At 33.8% G+C, this 20,563-nt stretch overlaps 1 protein-coding gene across 1 annotated transcript in view; it reads left to right on the forward strand.

Annotated features, from left to right (window-relative positions):
- The window catches only part of Il1rapl1 (interleukin 1 receptor accessory protein like 1), a 1,316,339-nt gene that overhangs the window by 916,786 nt on the left and 378,990 nt on the right, over positions 1-20,563 (forward strand). The window lies entirely within an intron of this gene.

Raw genomic sequence — 20,563 nt, forward strand, 5'->3', positions numbered from 1 at the left:
GTTTGATGAATGTTTAACTCGTTTCTTAAATGTATAGGACCGTAGGATACATTTTACATTTAACATTAAGTAATATCTTGTGAACTAACTGTTCTGTGGCACTCACTTTGGAAAGTGACCATGGAAAGAAATTCTTATTCTGGCATAATTTTATTTTTTATTTATTTATTCATTCATTCATTCATTCTTTCATTTTGACACTGGGTATTGAACTCAGGGGTGCTTAATCACTGAGCCTCATCCCCAGCCCTTTTAATATTTTTATTTAGAGACAGGATCTTGCTGACTTGCTTAGGGCCTCACTAAATTGCTGAGGTTGGCTTGAATTCACCATCCTCCTGCCTCAGCCTCCCATGCCATTGGAATTACAGGCATGTGCCACTGTGCCCAGCTTTGGCATAAATTTAAAAGTAATATTCAAAAGTCAGTTATTGAACTGGGGATGTACCTCAGAGGTAGAGTGCTTGCCTAACATGCACAAGGAACTGGGCTCAATTCTCAGTACCACAAAAATAGTCAATTATTTTATTACCTATAGTAAAAATCTTTAGTGATTTGCTGAACACTGAAAGGCACTCTAGTTTCATCTTCCTTCTTGAATCTATATTTTAAATTATCTGATGAATCCAAAGAGTCTCCAACATTATCTTCTCTTTGTTAAGGCCATCATCATACTTGTTTTGTATTTGTCATTTGTTTTTAATTGTGATCAATAATCTGGGTAGAGAATTGTTCTGTTTTGTTTTGTTTTTTTTCTGTTTTTTTTTTTTTGCTTCAGAAAGAAGATATGACAGACAAGTTGTATTTTAAAATTAGAGAAACAAATTCAATTCCATATTCACAGTTGCTGTGTATGACATTCTTCTAAAGAAAAAAATCTCAGAATAAATGCTGCAAATTTTCAGGATAAAAATAGAGCATTATCATTAATCATTCATGTTCATTTTCCTCTCCATATCCTACAAAAAATATTTTCTCCACCTTTCCCTTTTACAATCTTTGGTTATACAAGTGATATACTTGTTCCATTTCAACTCAAATGACACCATTAGTTCATTTAATGTTACAAGTCTGGTGAATGAGATCTGAAACAAAACATCTGCCCTTTGATCCTAACTTGTTCCTGGTTTGTGCAAATGTAGAAAATGTAGAGTGGCCCAAGCATTTTAAATGTTGTATTTTTCATATTATGCTTTGAGTTTTATTCCTCTAAGGGACACTTAATGAGTGTGAAACTAGTTTTCATAATCTGGTTTAAGCTTTTCACTTCTGGAACAGGTTTTCAATGCTGTCAATTTCTTTTTGACTGAACATCACATGGAGGTTGCACAAGTTTACAGTTGCACATAAGAACAAATTGGGTTCATGTTTAGCAGTTTGAATAACTTTACAAAATAAATTAAAGATGTATCTGATATATTTACCCACATGTTAAAATGGTTGATGCTTTATAACTATAATATGCTATGCCAATATATGAATATTTCTACAACTCATATAACTATTATAAAACTTTTAAAAAAGCTTTTCATGTGAAATGTTTATCAGCATGAAACTTTGTTTCATTTAGCACCCATTTAATAAGTGTATTGATTTTAATGGTCACAGTTTCTTTGTTAAAGTTCTCAATAATGATCCCTGGACATAAAAATAAATCCACCCATTATTTGTAAGCAATTCAAATAAAATAAAATTCTTTGGGGTAGGTTGTATAGCTGAACTTTTGTGATGACTTATTTCAACATAAATAGAAAAGGTTATTACTATGCAGATAAGGTGGCAATGGAAGTCCAATGAGAAATAAAGACTATGGATGTTGAATGCAATAATCTGTTTCCCTTTCAAGGGGTTCCTAAAAAGTTATTGTGAAGTTCTTATTTTCAATAAATCACATCATAGATGAAACTTTTCAAAAATGAATAGACAATTATACCCCTAGAAAACATCTATTGGAATTCTTGGCAGGAAAGAGAAAACAGTTATTTGTTTATAGGTTTTTCTGTCCATATATGAGAAATGGAAATATCCTTTTGTATTAGAAAAATTTTAACAAAAGGAAAGCAAATTATTTCTTGTAACAATGGAAAACTTGTTTTTCATGTGTCTTTCTAGATATAAGGAATGCCTTTGGGGAGATTTTAAACATATAAGGAACAAATCATGACTTCTTTCAGTATAAATGGTGCTTTAATTTTTTCTGTTTTAGGTTTTATGACCCCAACTGAATAAAGCAAATAACTTTGAAATCCTATTTTTCAGCTTATTAGAAGTATTGAAAACATTCAACCTGCTCTTTTAAAATCATTATATACACAATCATGCATTATGTAATAATTCCTTCTAAGAAGCTTAATTCCTCTAGATACTTCTACCACATTAAAGAGTCCAAGAAATTCCAAGTTATAATTTTCTAATGCCACACATTTCAGCATTATGTATTTCAGTATCTAAAAATCTTTATTAATAACAATGTATAAAATATTTGTGCCATACCAAGATGTAAAAATTTCTCTTCACTTTACCAAGTTATATTTTTATAACTTCCTTTAATGTAGTAAACTTGATTGTCTATAAAAGCATCATTAATTTAGTGTTTAAAATTTTCAATCCAAATAAAATATATGTATTCCAGACCTCTGCCCTATTAAAAATGGAAAACTATATTCTCATTGTTTAAAAATTATAAGCACAAATTTTTCTTTAAAGATTCTTAACTTTCTCCTTTACTTGTGTTTCTTCTTCTCTTACTTGAATAATATCAATTAAAAGTTTACCATCACATCAGTGTAGAATTGATGAGTCAAGCATGAGTGTAAGGGAAACATTTCAGTGGTCCTACCAAAAGACAATAATCACTTAGATTTAGACAGTATTAAAGGAAGAAAAGAGAAATGGGAAGATGTTTTACGTGTTTGTGGGTTGGTTAGCTTTTTCTTATTAGAACAACTTCCTGAGATAAATAAGCTTAAAAGAGGCAAGGTTTATTTTGATTCATAGTTTAAAAGATTCCAGGCCGTGATTCATTGGCTCTGTTTCTTTAGGCATGTGGCAGGTAGTATGTCATGGTGTGGAATACATGGTAGAACAACCTGCTCACCTTATAATGACCTTGAAATGAAGAGAGAAAGAGGAAAGGCCAGAATCCCAATATTACCTTAAAGGGCACACCCCCATATGATTGAAAGTCTTCCAAATAGGTCCCACTTCTTAAAGTTTCTACCATCTCCCAGTAGCACCAGAGTCTGAGGACAAAGTCTTTAACCCATAGGTCTTTGAGGGACATTCATCCAAACTATAGCAATTTTTATGGTAAACAATATATAAAATTTATCATTTAAGGCATTTCTAGTGCATAGCTCAGTAGTGTTCAGTAATTCAAATTATTATGCTACTGCTACCATCACCACCATCCTATCTCTACAAATTTTTTAATCTAAAACTCTCTACACATTAAACAATATTTTTCCACTCTCCCCTCAACCAGCCCCTGACAACAACTCTTCTACTGTCTGTTTCTCTCAATTTGACTACTTTAGGTGCTTCATGAAAGTGGAATCATGCACTATCTGACTTTTTGTGACTATTTTATTTAACCTAATGTTCTCAAGGTTCATTTATGGTGTAGCATGTGTCAAAATCCCCTTCCTTATAAGGGGATACATAATATTTCTACATAATATTTCTTTGTATGGACACCTCATATTTCATATATCAATTCATCCCTTGATGGACACTTGTATGGTTTCCACCTCTTGACTGTTGTGAAATGGAAGACATGAACAAAGTTAAAAAATATTTTTTCATGGGTCAATGACTTGGATCTGAAGAGTAAATAATAAATTGTCAAAAAAACCCTATCCAAATGGAATCATCAAACTAATAAGCTTCTGTACATCAAAGAAAACAATAAAGAGTAAAAAGACAACCTACGGAATGAAAAATTATTTTCTAACTATACATCTGACAAGTTGTTGATATCCAGAATATATAAGGAACTCCAAAATCTCAACAACAACAACAACAAAAACACAATTTTAAAAATGAGTAATAGACCTAAGTAGACACTTCTCAAGAAAAGACATGCAAATGTCTGACAGGTACATGAAAATACTCTTAAAAATACAAACCATCAGGTAAATGCAAATCAAAATCACAGTGAGATAGCTCCTCACCCCAGTAAGATTGTCTCTTTTCAAAAAGCCTAAAGATAATAAGTTCTGGCAAGGGTATATAAGAAAAGGAACCCTTGCACACTATTATATTATAATTTAATAAAATGATTATGGAAGAAAATATATGGAGAATTTTGAAAAATAAGGTAAATCTAGAACAACTACATGAGGCAGCCATTTCATGACTGGATGTATATTCAAGAGAAATAACATCATTATGTTGGACAGACATCTGCACTCCCATGTTCATTGCAGCACTAGTCATAATAGACAGAAAAGGAAAAAAAACTTAAGTGTCCAGCAACTGATGAATGAATAAAAAATGTGGTACATATGCACAATGTAATACTATTGATTCATAATAAGGAATGAAATCCTGTCACATCCTACAACATGGATCAAACTAGAGGTCATCATTTTCGGTGAAATAAACCAGGCATGGAAAGAAAAGTACCATGTTATCTGACTCATATGTGGAATCTAAAAAAGTTGATCTCATAGAAATTGAGTGTATATTGGTGGTTAACAGAGACTAGAGAGAGTAAATGGAGGAAAGGATGGGGAGAGGTTGAGCAATGGGGGTACTAAGTTACAGTTAGATACAAGCAAGAAATTATGATGTGCTATTGTATGTTGGTTGGCTATACATAACAATAATGCACTGTATATTTTAAAAAGTTAGAAGAAAAAATTTTGAAAATTTTTACCAAAACTAAAGAATAAATGTTTGAGGAAATAAATATACCTAACTTTATTTAAGCATTATATAATATATACATATGTATCAAAACATTAAATGTTAACTCATTAAGATGTACAATTTAATGTTTTTGTGTATCAAATAATTTAATTTAAAAAAAAGAAAAATACCTATCCAACAAAATAGAATGTAATTTAAAAATATTTTCTTCTAAATATTATATGATAATCTATTAGGAAGTGACTATCACTTAATAGAGGCTCAATGAATATAATTTTCTGAATTAATCTATGAAAGAAATCTTTAGGAAGTGCTCTAAATATCAGTTAATACCTGGGGATACCCATTTTACTTTCTTATTTCAATGTACAATTTCAAATCTGCATCAAGTATATCCACAAAACACTAATTTAAGAAAGTATATGTAAATTGCAGAAAGATCAGTAGAGTGGAGGGAGGAGGTTGGGGGGAGGGAGGACTCATGTTGGGGAAGACCTAGGGACTAAATAAGAGCAAATTATATTCCATGCTTTTGTGATTATGTCAAAATGTATCTTAATGTTATATATAAATAAAAAGAATCAATAAAACCAAATTTGCTTTATTTATAGAAAAATTTGTGGGTGTTGGGGATCAAACCCAGGGCCTTGAGCGTGCTAAACACATGTTCTATCACTGAGCTGTACTCCATCTCTGATTTTTCAATTGAAATCATATGCATTTAAGGTGTATATAAGGTATATATCATGATGTTTCAATACATATATAATGAACAAATGTCTGCAGTCAAGCTAATTAACATATTCATTAGAATTAAATGTGCTTTAGCTTACATTTTAGAGACACACATTGGTTTATTTGTGTCTGGATGTATAGGTCTGGTGACGATTTTAATAAATGGGACCGTTATATCAATGCATATGATGATTTCTCTCAATTTTTAAAATAAATTATTTTAATGTGCTTATACATAAATAACACACAATGTGCCTCTTTAACCATGATTAAGTGTACAGTTCTGTGACTTTAATTACAGTCACATTGTTGGTCAATGGTCTTTTTTTTTCCGTTTTTTTTTTTTTTTTTTTTTTTTGCTTGTTTACTCACAGGTGCCTACACAAAGTTGGAAGCACTGTTGTATATCTTTATTTATTTATTTGCAGTGCTAGGGATCCAATCCAAGGTTTTTGCATGCCAGGCAGATACTCTACCACTGAGCCACATCCTCAGCCCAACAAAGGTCTTATTTTATTGCCAAATAGAATCTTGGTCTGCTGGCCAGGATTTATTGATTTGTTGTGATGAATCTTTTCAGTCTTTTTTAGCAATTCTTTTTTTAATGTTATAAATTTGTACATACTATATAATTAAATCCCTTAGCAAATCATTGTAAACTGAAAATCATGGTGTTCTAAGTTCATTCAATTTTTAAGTTATTTTCCCTTGTTTTGCATTATTGGAAGTTTCTATGTGAGAGTCAATAGACTTTCCTTGACTGCTTCAAGTCTACTGTTGAGCTCATCAATGCCTTCTTCATTTCTATTACAGTATTTCTGATTTCTAGCATTTTATTTAGATTCTTTTCCTAGAATTTTCATCTTTCTGTTTACATTACTTATCTGTTCTTGAATGTTGTCTACTTTTTCAACAAAAGTTCCTAACATACTAATACTAATACTAATCATAGTTATTTTAAATTCTCTCTGGTAATTCCAACATCTGTGTCACATGAGAGTCTGGTTCTGATGCTTGTTTTTTCTTTTCAGACTGTGTTTTATCTTCCCTTTTAGCATGCCTTGAAATTTTATTGTAAAAGTCAGATATTGTATATTAGGCCTTTACTGTGAGGACTTATGCTTATGTGGCTAGGAATTGGTTTGTGTTTAATATTTTCTGTAGCTGTAGTTGCTGGAGTCTTCAGTTTCCTCTAGTGTCCTTGTTTTTAACTCTCCATTTTTCTTCAGTCTTTCCTAAGACCTCATCAGATAGTCTGCACCTATTACTTCTTTCAGATATAATCCACTGTAATTTTACCAAAGTTCTGTTGCTGTGGTGTTCAAGTGTAGGTAGGGGAGGAGAAACATTTTGTTATCTTAAATTAAATCTCAGTCTTTTTGTGGACTTGTGTCCCTGGGCTGTGACATTCACAAGTGCCTCTTAGCTTTTTTAGTTACCATTAGGCCAGACAGGAAGGATTGGGAGCTAAAGCTAGGAAAATGACCTTCTTGCTGATAGGATAAAGTACTATTAAAGCTTTTTCCCTCCCTTTTTTGCCCTGGAGAGCAGGCCTTTTTTATGGAGAACATTCAGGGTAGATTTCACAAAGTTTACACTTCCCTTTCCCCTCTTAGTATCTCCAGGGGCTCTATCTGGGTTCTTCTCTGTAAGTACTGGTGGAATCCAGGAAACTGTTTAGGTGCCCCAGAAGTATCCACATTCAGCCTTCAGAAGTTCATCAGAATTACTAATCACACATTCCTACAAGTTTGAGGCATCAGTGGCTTCTCTTTTAGGTAAACAAATCTCCTGGACTATGACTCTAGGTTTGGTTGTCTCACCACGTTTCAGAGTGGACATTTGTCTTGCAACTTCAGTTCTCTGATGGACCCAGGAAAAGTCAATGATTTTTAGTTTGGCTTTTTCTTGTAAGGATTGTTTTCAAACTCTACATGTTGAAACTCTTGGGTGCCTTTTTAACTACTGACTAGTAGAGTGGGATGCAGTAAAACTAACAAAAAGAATCAAGTAACAGAGCTTGGTCCATTAACCTAGCCATTCCATTGAGAGTAGGAAAAGCAATGTTAATTAGAGGAGTTACTGAAACAAATATGGTACCTATCCCTGAAAACTTTGGGGGAAAATGATTCAAAAGTATAATAAATAAAATACATGCAAATGGAGGTCTTCAACTGAAGTGAGACCAAAGGCTTGACTTAAGAGCTTTCTTCATGCAGTGTCAAATTAGTATCTCCTTGGCTAATATCCATAGTAGCTGAACCTGTCAGCCAGAAGGGAAACTCTACCAGCCTTCTAAGCCCTCATTAGAAAGGTTACCTTATACTGACTGCTAGCCAAGGCCTTCGACAACTCACCTGAGAGAAAGTAGTGCAGTATGCACTCTCAGGTAGTAGCACATGTTTATGTACCCATTCCTCTTAGAATTCTAACTTCTACCTTGAGATCTGTATAATTCTCCTAAAGGCTACAATTTTTAGCCTTAGATAGCATTAACTTTGTCCCTCTAATACTCTGTTGATGCATAATGGCAGGCCTTAGGCTTTCTTCAAATGATGCCTCAAAAATTAAAGATGTGAATTTGAACTAAACATAAAACTGTGGTTTCTAAGAGGAGACCATATGTATACTCATGTACACAAGCATACTTACACATCCCTAGCTTTAATGTTCACTACTCTAGTCCATTGTTTTCAATAGTGATTTTTCCTTCTCCCCTCAATTGTTTTTAAATCTTTATAAAACAATGGAAACAACCCTTTCAAACAGATATTAGGGAATCCAGGTGGGCCTGAAAATCTACCCAGAGGTCACCCCCTCTGGCAGTGAGACTGAGAAACCCCCTTAACTAAGCCAGACCACCTGTTACACTTGGATAATTCAGAAACAGCTTTCCCTATTAATTCATGCCAGGCATGAATCTAAACCTAAATGAGGCATGTTATAAAACATTTGGATTAGAAATAAAGCCATTATAACCATATGCCTGCATTTTTTATGTACTTTCAGACAACATTGTAGTACCATTCCAAATTTTTTTCTGCCACTATTTGACCCATTGTGCTTTTTTTACAGCTCTAAATGAAGGGAAAAATCTGAGAGTCCTATTTTCAAGTACTTACAAATTTGAAGAACCTTGAACTTATAGGTGTCTAATGTCCCACTTGTAGGTGCATCTGTTTCAAGGGAAAGAATTGTCTTCCTTTAGCCCAAAGTCAGAAAATGATGAGGACAGTTTTTTATGTTTATCCTCAATTCATGTACATGCTTCGAGTCATTCTTGCCATACACTTCTGAAATCGTGAAGAAATGGGTGTGTCTTCTTTGATGTCTCAAACATGCTTCAAACTTTGGTATTGTCCTTATCACAATAAACCTAGCTGTGTGCACATCTGTCCCTTTCAGTGCTTCCAGTGGCATGAGAACATGTTGAGATCAGTCCTACAATGAGTCATTACTGCATCCCTGAGAGCCCTGGTATTGAGCCTGACATATAATTGATATTTGATGGGGTTATTCAGTCAGTAATTGAAAATTTCAATGACCCATGTATATGATACACTTCAAATTTCTTTAAGGAAAAGCATTTAGGATGGGTAAAGAATGTTGGGGGAAAGGGCAAAAGTAACTTAACCATGCTGAGAACTCCAGGAATGTGTCCTCTACAAGCAAATTAAATAAGGTCAGTCCCTTCCTTCATCAAGGAACTTGCTTTGTTAGAAAGCAAAAAGCAAAGTCTGGACCCTGTATTTCATTTGCATAGTTTGTACACATTTTGTCTTAGCCACATAAATGGAGAGCCTTTCTTCCCCTAGTAATCCCTAAAGCACAGTAATCTACCTACCTCATGAGTAATAATATGGGGCAGACTGCAAGGTACATCTGAGGGCCCTAGTGTGTCCAGTCAGGTAACATGGAGATAATGTATCCATTCACTGCCATCAGCACTTCCCTCCATGAGGTAGAGGTGAACAGTGAGTATCTGATTGAAGTGACTCAGGAAAGCAAGGCTGATTTTCTTTTTATATGGTTTTCATCGACAATCAAACAAGTTACAAATTAAAGTAGGTTAATTGCAACTGATAAACTCTTAAGAATCATAGTCTAAGATCAGAGCTTAATGCATATTGTGATTAGTCTATATTGTGGGAACTAGATGCTGAAAGTTTAATAGGTTTAAAAAGGGAAGAAAATGGCTTAATTTTTAAAATAACATCTATTTTGCAAGGAAATACACTCCGTATTGCTTAGAGCAATGATTCTCATTTCAGACCATGCATCAGAATTAATTGTAGAGATTTCAAATAATGCATATAAATGCCTAAACCCAAACCCTAATTCTAGTTTATTTACTCTGAAGTAATCATGAGCATTTTTAAATGATTTTCTTGGTATAGGTTTGAGTATCACTGCCCAGATTTACCAAGAAATTCATAACTATCCTAAGGAAAATTATGATCTTTTCAACTCCCTATTTAAGATACATAGTAATTTTTGTAAGTAGCAAGTAATCAGAATCCAAAGGAAATGCATTGTGTATTTATGGCACCATCTTGTTCAAATGAAGTTGATGGCAAATAAATTTGTGGCTTCAAAATACAGATGATCACTGAATGATGGTTCCACTTCAGATTTTTCAACTTTATGATGGTAGAAAAGCAATATGCAATCAATAGAAACCACGGTTTGTATGTTGAATTTTGATCTTTCCCTGGCCTAGCACTTTGTGGTAGGATATTCTCTATTGATGCTGAACAGTAGCAGCAAACTGCAATTAAAATGGGCATTGTGAGCCCTTGCCATTTTCTCTGTTCCTCCCTGTCCCCAGATTATTCAGCTGAGCCAGTTGCCTCAGCAATCTGGTTGAGATGAAATAAAGTGAACCCCTTGGGCAACACTCTACATGGCTAGGTACCTACTCTGTTCTCACTTTGCCTCATGGGAAAAATCATGGCCTGAGGTGGTCCCCCTTGTCACTGAGGTGTGCTGCCTTGGGGAAGGGGTGATGCAGGTAAGGTGAAAATATTTTTTTCTTACTCTCTTCAGTGTAGATTAAAGAGGTTTTTTTGTTTTTGTTTTTGTTTTTTCCCTCTCTGAAGCGGTTCTGGGATTTCTTTGCTGGACCCCCTGGTCTCCTATAAAAGTACTCCTATTTATGGATGACTGTCAAAATTAGCGCTACTCTGGGGAACAAGAGATGAAAAACTCCTATCCCACCATCTTGATAAGGTCACACTCCTCTGAGTGAAATGCTTTAGAAAGAAACAAAGACTTTTTTGGGGGAGTGCTGGGGATTGAACTCAGGACCTTGTGCTTGCGAGGCAAGCTATCTACCAACTGAGCTATATCCCCAGCCCAGAAACAAAGATTTTTGATTACATGGTTTATAATGTCTCTATCTCCGGGAGAGAGAATTATGTTTTCATCAATTCCAAGGCAAGAGGTTTGATATGATTTCCTTTTCTGAAGAGTCTGATAGAAGGGAATCTGTTTTAGTCAGCTTTTTTGCCACTGTGACCAAAGGACCTGAACAATTTTAAAGAGGAAATTTTTATTTGGGGCCCATAGTTTCAGAGGTCTCTGTCCATAGGTAGCTGACTCCATTCCTCAGGGCCTGTGTAAGGCAGGACATCATGGTGGAAGGATGTGGTGGAGGAAAGCATCTGGGAACATAGAACCAGGAAGGAGAGAGAGAGAGAGAAAGAGAGAGAGAGAGAGAGAGAGAGAGAGAGAGAGAGAGAGAGAGAGAGAGAGAGACAGACTCATGAAGGACAAAATATATACCCCAAAGGTGTACCCCAATTACCCACCTTCTCCAACCACAACCTTCCTGCATTTCAGTTAATCCCTAACAGGAAATTAATTCACTCTTTGGGTTAAGGCTCTTATAATTCAGTAAATTAACCTCTAAACCTTCTTGCATTTTTTGCACATGAGCTTTTGAGGGATATCTCAAACTTAATCGTAACTGATTCATAGACTATTCAAGGAATTCTAGCTTTCAGGGGTAAATGGAAGGTATTCTGCCAGGTAAGAGATATACAGAAAAGATAAGGAAAGGATTGGCTTTTTGTGGTATTAGGGATGAAACCCAGGGCCTTATGTATACTAGGAAGTGCTCCATCCCCAGCCCAAGGATGGGTAATAGGGGATGATTATCAAGTCTCTCATTTAAGAGCCTAAGAATCAAAGTGTTGAACTTCAGAACAGGGGAAATAAAATCATATTCACATTTAATTAATGACATATTATTAGAAGACAAATTTCAAGAAAGTATACCTATTACTCATACATGAATATTTACCCTTACATGTTGTCAGGGAGTACAGTTGTCCCTAGGTATCACTGGGGATTGGTTTCAGGACCCCTTACAGATACCAAAATCTACAGATGCTAAGGTCACTTATGTAACATGGCACAATATTTGTATATAATCTGTGTACCTCATCTTGTATACATTAGACCATTTCTAAATTATAATATTTCATACAATGTAATTCTATGTAAACAGTTGTACTATATTATTTAGGGAATAATGGCAGGAAAATAAATCTGTATATGTTCAGTACAAGATGAAATTTTTTCTCAATATTCTTGACTTCTGATTTATTGAATCCATGGATGTAGAAATTGTTGGTACAGAGAGCCAAATATATTTGTACCTGTTTGTGCTTCTAATTTGGTTATTAGAGTTAAGTTGACTCTTCCTTGTGGTCATTCTATTTCGCTCTCCCATTCTTTCTATCGTTAAACCAGCCAAACCCTATGAGGTTATAGACCTCATTTTCTGGTTAATGGCAATCAGAAAAGCAGATGGAAGGACAATCATTATTAGAACTGGCATGTATGAAGTAATTGATCCTATTGGAAAGATAGAACATGACAGAGAGTACATGACCATCACATCAATTATAATGTACCATATGGTAAGTGAAATAATGCATCAGACAAGATACTCTATCTTATAATGACACATTAAATGACCCTACTTTTTAAAAAGTTAGTTATTTGAATATTTGAAACAGTTAAGAATCATGATAGCATGATAAATATTTATAAGAATATGGCACTCTACATATAAATCCAAAATAAATACATAAAGATGAAGTACAGGCAGATTGAGAGATAATAAATTCTGCTATTATTTAATGTTCTCATATATAGTTTTATTTATTACAAATGTGTTTTCTAAATGAGAACCTATTCATGCATTTATATCTGGGCAATTCAATTTCTTTTGGTTCCCCAAATAAGTTAACTCTGGTCCCACAAGAATTTTAAGAATATAGTAAAATTGAAATTGTTACTCTGAGCTATTTTCCCAATTCTGGGTTAATAAAGGGTTCCTCAGAGATTATATATTCAGTTTTCTGGAAATAATATCTATTTTCTAAATAATCTACCAGTTAGATTTTAGGCAGTAAATGCTTAAAGTTTAGGACACTCATTTCCATTTTTTGAAGCAACTGTACCAATATAGGTGTGTGCAATGCCAAAAACTTTTTGAGTTCAGAGGCAGGAGTCATTATTAAAACCTGGACTCATCAGGGATTTTAACCTGGGACCTCCCATACCCTAAGTGAGAATCATACTTCCAGACTAATGAGCTGCTCCTCTGCAAATTTTTAAATTGGTAAAGTTCTAGTGCAGTTCACTGAAGTTAGCTATTAATCATACAATATTATTCTTCAAATACAAATTGAGTATCACTAATTTGAAAATCTGAAATTCAAAATGCTCTAAAATCTGAAACTTCTCGGGTACCAATGTGACATCACAAATGGAAACTGTCTCACCTGACCTCATGTGACACAGTAAACTAATGTATAAAATGATCCTCAAGGCTTTGTATGTATAAAACACAAATAAATTAGTTTTTTGAACTCATGTCTCCTCCCCAGGAGATATAGATGTGTGTGTATGTGTGTGTACATACATCTGGTCCTGAGGAATTAATATAAGGGATACTCAACCTATATAACTTAGATCGAGATTACTGATTAAATACTGACTTATGAAATTTCTTCTTTAATAAACTTATTTTATGAGACCTCTGAATGACAAGTAGTATTTCAGCTCCAAAGTCTTGGCTATTTGTTTTCATTACTTTTCCCAAAAGCTTCATCTCTGAACAAAAGCTACCTTATTCAGAGTTAATATCAACTTACTTGCTTTTAGTGCTGACAAGGTTGATGCATTCAAAACAATGAATCTGGCAATGCCATATTTAATTCTAGTGACTCCAAAATAATAAAGGTAATTTCAAAGTTAGGGTAAAATTGAAAACACATATACCTCAAATATGCATATATATATGAAGGCCATGTTATTTATATATACATATATACACATATAGAAAGGCAATTTACTTTCCTTAAACATTTGGATTTCTTTAAAAATTAATGTTCTTATCAAGAGTCAGTCTCTTCTAAAACTGATCAGAGTTAACATATTGAAATTGTGAGAAAGAGATGTTACAACACTTGGGCACAGAGGGAGAATCAATGACCTAGAACTTGCTGATGGCAACTTCAAAGGTGACTCTGATGGCCAGAAAGTGTTGATTTCCACTTTGTGATTTTTAAAATATATGACAATCAAAAGGTATTTCAAGACTGGGTGGGAATGGAAGTGGTAAATAAGCACAATGATTGCCAAAGCTTACTAGATCGAATAAAAGGAATATGCACTGCTGTCAAAAAGTTGAAATGTGAAATAACCAAACCCTCTGCTCTGGTTCTGATGATAGCAATCAAGGAATCAAGGAAGATGCTGTGGTGGGATTCGGAATCTGACTGAGGAGTACTAACAGAAAGAATTCTCATGTCCTTGGCTTTATAGTCAAATAAATTGGCAATGTGGGCCCAATCTTTTGTGAACATAAAAAATAAGAAAGTTAGAGCAGAATTTATATTACCACTATAAGTTTTAAAAGAGATATTTTGGTCTCTTTCTTGCTACAATGAATGGAGCCATAATTGAGTTAATGGTGATTGGCATTAAAGGCCCATAGAAAACTGAGGGTGACAGGCAATTACCTTAGAAGCCCCCTGGTCAGTGTCTATGGAAATGGAGTGGGCACTGCTTATGCTACTTCTGGAGGTCTTATATCATCTCCTCTCAGGGAGTGGCATACCTTGGTTTGTTTTTGTGATTCTAATAAGATTAGTACACTAAATTTCCTACTACTGTTGCTACTGCTTACTATATTTTCCCTCTTTCCTCTTTTTTTTAATCCACTTGCTCTTGCTTGTGACTTCAGCTTGCTACTTGATCGTATCCCTTTTCTGCCATTCTGTTATTATCTGACCCTTCTGTTTGCCTTACTGTTGAGCTGTCAGAGAGATTTCCAAGATCAATCAATCACTATTCAAAATGATTGTCCATTTTGGAGTAGGTTGTTATGCCAAACCAAGTGGTTGCCTTTGGTAAGTGCCTGGCCTGAGTTCAATTTCCATGGCCACAGTTTGGGTGAAAAACATCCATTTGTTAAATCAGTGTACATTAGTTAAACTCCTGTTTTGTGTCCTGCAGAGTACTAGATTCTGGGGTCATACCAGTGAACAAATAGGAATCATGAATCATGAATATTAAGTTTTAATAAGAAGAGAACAATTGCACCAACAATAAACTCAACAAAAATAAATGTACATATAAAACAACACAGAATTGAAAGAAACCCCTCAGAACGAGGCTGTTATCATGACAATCCTGATGAGGCTCTTCCAGAGAGAACTTAGAGTCTAACAGGTACCTGTTCAGGTAATTTTGATCAAGATTATTCACACATATGTGCTGGAGAAATTAAATAAAGGAGAGAAAATGGAAGCAGAAAGTATAAACAATATGCAGTTCATGTATTTTCCTGATGTTAGCATCAACAAAATGAGTAGTAGTTAAATGCCTTTAAGAATAAAAAATAAAATAATAGAAGTAGCATGGTTTACATGTTGCTTTATAGTTGACCATATAGTTTGAAGGAAGATAGTGTGAAATTATTTAATTATTTAGGACTTTGAGAATCAAATATACATTGAATCAAATATGAATATCTTTCCTCAAGATTGTGCTCATAAACGTTTTATTGTTAATTTGTCACTAAAAAGTGTCATCTTTACAATGTTGAAGAAAATATAAAGTTCTAATGTATGTTTGAAAATGCTTATAGCAAATTTCATGCAGTTTTGTCTAGATTATCTTACTTCTGATGGTTATAATTTATCTCCTTTGAGACATCAGAAAATGATACTAGATTTGAGGGAGGCATCTTTTTCCATAGGCCCTATGCAGTGATTCAATTGTACATTCAAAGATGGCATCCATGGATTCTTATACTAAACCAAATTTGCAATAAACAAGATTAGAGGTTTTTTTTAAAATTCTAACTTCTTGTTTTATAGTTCTTTTTTATAGGTCCTTAGTCTTTCCCAAAACTCTTGACCTGAAAAAAAAATTGTAACATTTTTAACACATTATTTTCTATTTTTTTACTAATGTATTTTTAAAGATGTATTTATATTAACTTTGGGGATGGGAGCCTTGTAGTTGATTTCTCCCTTCCAATTTTTCACTTATGGTCTCTCCAACTAGACATCCTCTGGAAAAAAACTGCAGTAGTAAACAGACTTACAGAGTAAAGAGGAAGCTTTGGAAAATATGGGGCTCAACATGTTGACATTCTTCAGAGTATTCTCTGTGTTTTCTAATCCCCAAGGTCAGGTGAAGGGAAGATCAAAGTAATATTTTGAAGACTTGTGTGTAAGAGTGAGAAACAGGAATGGAAGAGAGCAAAAGAGCAGGAAAGAAAAGAACTTGAAATTATAAATAAATGGACTGATTTCTATTAGATTAGTAGTGCACTTTCAAGCATCAATTGACAAAGTTATCTTTCCCAAAATATCAAAAAATGGTATCATTACTGTTTTACTACCATTGGTGGTTGAAATTTTTAAAAGAACTTATAGAAAACATATTCCAACAAATAAACATCATCAGACAAGACAAAAAACAGAAATACAATTATGCATACCTAAAGTCATAGCGTGCTGGAATAAATGTTTGTAAGCAGGAATAGGTGTCCTAGAATTTATATACTGTAAATCTATAGAACTATCATTGCTCTTTCTAAGGGATGTAACTGTAATAGGCTCACTGTGCAAACAAGTGAGTAAGATAGAGAATGATTTTTTTAAAAAAAATTGTTTCTCTTGTTAGGCTCTTACTTTTAGGAGACTAAATAAGAAAGTGTTTTAGTTTCATATTTCTGCTGTAATAAATTATCATAAATTTAAGGGACTAAAACAAATATAGTTCTGTGTGCTATAAGTTCGGCATGGGTCTCTTTGGGCTAAATCAAGGTGTTGACAAGGCTACCTCCCTTCTGGAGAATCATTCCATTTATTTACTTTTATCACCTTCTAGAAATTTGGATCATGGTCCTAATCTCTTCTCATTTTGAAGCAGCAGTGTAGCATATCAACATATCTACTTCACTGACAGCTTCTGTAATAACAAAAACATTAACACTGCCCTCTCTTTTGTGTGACTTATGACCCTCATGTATTCTTCTTTATATTTATTGAAAGAGCATTGTCTGTAACGTACCTGAAGATACTTGACCTTGTTTCTTAAAAGAATAGTGATTTCAATTTATCAGAAATGTCAATAAATTTAAAAATTTAAAAGAAAACAGAATCAACTTTCAGAATTTGAAATTACAATAGATATAATAAACAGAATGGAAAAAGTGATTTAAAATCATTATTTCCCAAGAGATAAGAAGATAACTATTATTGAAACAACAATTACCAAGGAAACAAAAAAAGTCCCTGAAAAGCCAAAAGAACAGAACTATTTGATGTATAAAAGAAATGTTATTATGAAAGAAAAATTTGCAAGATTTATTCTGAACTTTTATTTATTAATCAGAAACAACCTAATAGAAAAGTAGAAAAATATTTAAGCAAATAGTCAATGCAGCAAATAAAAACATGAAGAATTATTCAGTTTCACTCCTGTCAGGAAAATGCTAGTTGAACAGCATGTATGTATTATTTTCTACCCACCAGATTGGGGTAATTTAAAATTATTTTATCACACAATTGCAATATTGATTCAAAATGACTACAATTTTGCATTCAAACATACATTTGAATTTCTAGAGGGTAATGTCTTAGATAAAATTATTGCTGAGAAATTCAAGTTTTTGATATTTGTTCTAGAGAAATACATATACAATAAAATACATCAATATTATTTATTTTCATTGTTTTTGAGGTAGACAAAAGTCAATATAAAAAAGGGAAAAGCCACAAAAAGGAAGTAAATAAGTAACATGACAAAGCATATAAAAAAATAGTATACTGAAATTAAATTAACTGTACTAAACTTATGTGCTTCAACATGTAAAAAATGTTTTAAAACTTTTGTGAGTATATAATAAAAATAGCAAGAAATATTTATTTGAATCAAAACATGAAATAACATTGGAGAATTTACAGGTTTACATATTCATATATGCAAAAGTATAAAGTTGGTTGAGGACTATAAAACAATAATGTTTATCTCAGAAGAGAGAAAGAGTGGATCAGCAATGAAGGTGGTGATTAAAGAGGACCTAGCTTCAGAGTGATGTCTATAATTATTTTCATTCAAAATATGTCTGTATTCATACTTCTAGTGGTTTGTTCAATATAAATGTGGGCTATAGGTTTTCATGAGGAAACTAAATCATGAAAAGTGGTTAATTCTGGAAGTGGCTAAATAGGTGATTTTTAGTTTCAGTTCCCATTTTATGCTTCTAATCTTATAAACATTTCTATCAGGCTAATCATATCAAGAAAATAATTATTTTAAAAAAGCCCAGGCCAAGTCATGTGAGGTGGCGCTTACCTGCAATCCCAGCAGTTTGGGAGGCTGAGACAGGAGAATGGAGAGTTCAAAGTCAGCCTCAGAAAAAGGGAGGTGCTGAGCAACTCAGTGAAACCCTGTTTCTAAATAAAATACAAAATAGGGATGGGGATGTGGCTCAGTGGTCATGTGCCCCTGAGTTCAATCCCCAGTAAACCCCAAACCCCCCCCCCCCCCCCCGCCAAAGAAAAAAAAAATAGCTCAGGCTAGAGAAGTAGTTCACTGGTACAGTTTGAATTTAGAAAGCACAGAGTCACTGTGTAAATTAGTGAGTCAAAGAATTTTCACCACTGGAAGAATAAGGAGAAAAGCAGTTTTCAAAAGGCATATTAAGGAGCAATTAAGATATGAGTATGGTTTTTGAGGCTCCATCATAGAAATGATAGACTATTCATGGGCAATGAATAAAAGAAAATTTCAAAGAAGCAATATTTGATATGATAATGTTGAAGTATTTCACAGAACTGAAAAATACATGAGTCTACTCATTAAAAATATACATAGAGCTGAGTGTGGGGGTATACACCTTTAATCCCAGTGACTTGGGAGTCTGAGGCAGGAGAACTGCAAGTTCAAGATCAGCCTCAGCAACTTAACAAGTCCCTGTCCCAAAATAAAAAATAAAATAAAGTCTGGGGGTATAACTCAGTGGTAAAGTGTCTCTTTATTCAATCCCTAGTACCAAAAATATTGCACATTGACTGCCCAGTAGAATAAATAAAAATAAATCTTCACTTAAGTACATCCAGGTTAATGGTAACATCTTATTAGCTACCAGAAAGTAAAGACCAATTATCTAAAAAACAGAAAGGCAATTACAATGACATCAGATTTCTCACCAGCAGGAACCGATGATTGAAAACAACAGAGATTTCATGAAAGCACTCAGGATAAAACCTGTTAGCTTCAAATTCTATGCCTAGCTAAACTACTACAAAGAGGACAAAATAAAGAAATTTTCTAGCATTGAAGGACTAAGATGATTTCTGTTTACAAATTTACTGATGGGTAAGAAGAATTTTTGAAAGAAGCAAAAAGTAAAGCAAAAGTACAAGAATAGAATTCAAGTAATCCATTCCATGCCTCCTGCGAAAGAAAATAAAACTCCTGCTTAAGAGTTAATCATGTTTGGAAACATGATTAGAAAACAAGCAAACTAAGGACAAACTCCATATTTTGCTTCTATTTCTTTTTTTAAAAACTGAGGATTGAACCCCAGGGCACCTTACCACTGAGCTACACTCGCCAATCCTTTTTCCTTTTTATTTTTTATTTTGAGCTTTGCTAAGTTGCTTTAGGGCTTAGCTAAGTTGCTAAAGCTGGCCTTGAACTTATGATCCTCCTGTCTCAGCTTCCCAAGTCAGGGGCATTATAGGAATGTGCTACTGCACCCTGCTGCTTCCTTTCCTTAATAAAACTCTGTGAAAAGTCAGAATAGGTCAAATCTTTTTCTGATGGAGTTGGTGCAGTTCATCACAGTATCCATCAATTGTCAGCCTTTGATCCCATTATAGGCCAACCTAGTAAACAATGCAAAAATCACATGTAAATTTTTTCTTCTTTGCAAAAGAGAAGAATTAGATATTTAGAGAGGTATGCAGGCATTCTCTGTGTGTATTACCAAGGTTACCAAGATTTTCTTTTTCTTGAAGTTTTGCTTAGCAAACATCTATCTTATTTTGAAATGGGAGAGTTGTGGAGGTTTCAAAGGATCTTCTGAGGAAAAACTAGTGAACAGAATCAACTGGCTGCATTGACAGGTGTCATTATTTTCATACAAATGCGTTTTGAAGAGGAATAGAATAGCTCTTAATTCCAACAATATCTGTTTCAAATTACTTAAAGAAATATATTGTGTGATACATAATAAGCACTCAACAATTTGGTGTTGAACTCATACAATTTTCTTTCCCTTCTGACCTACACTTCAGGAATAATGGATTATTCATTCCATTAATCTAATAGAAAATGAATACAGATAAATTTAAGTGTATGAAATAGAATAAAAGGGAAATGTGTATGGATCAGGGATGTTAAAATACCACAA

This window comes from Sciurus carolinensis, chromosome X (genome assembly GCF_902686445.1).
Source record: "Sciurus carolinensis chromosome X, mSciCar1.2, whole genome shotgun sequence".
Classification (NCBI taxonomy): domain Eukaryota; kingdom Metazoa; phylum Chordata; class Mammalia; order Rodentia; family Sciuridae; genus Sciurus; species Sciurus carolinensis.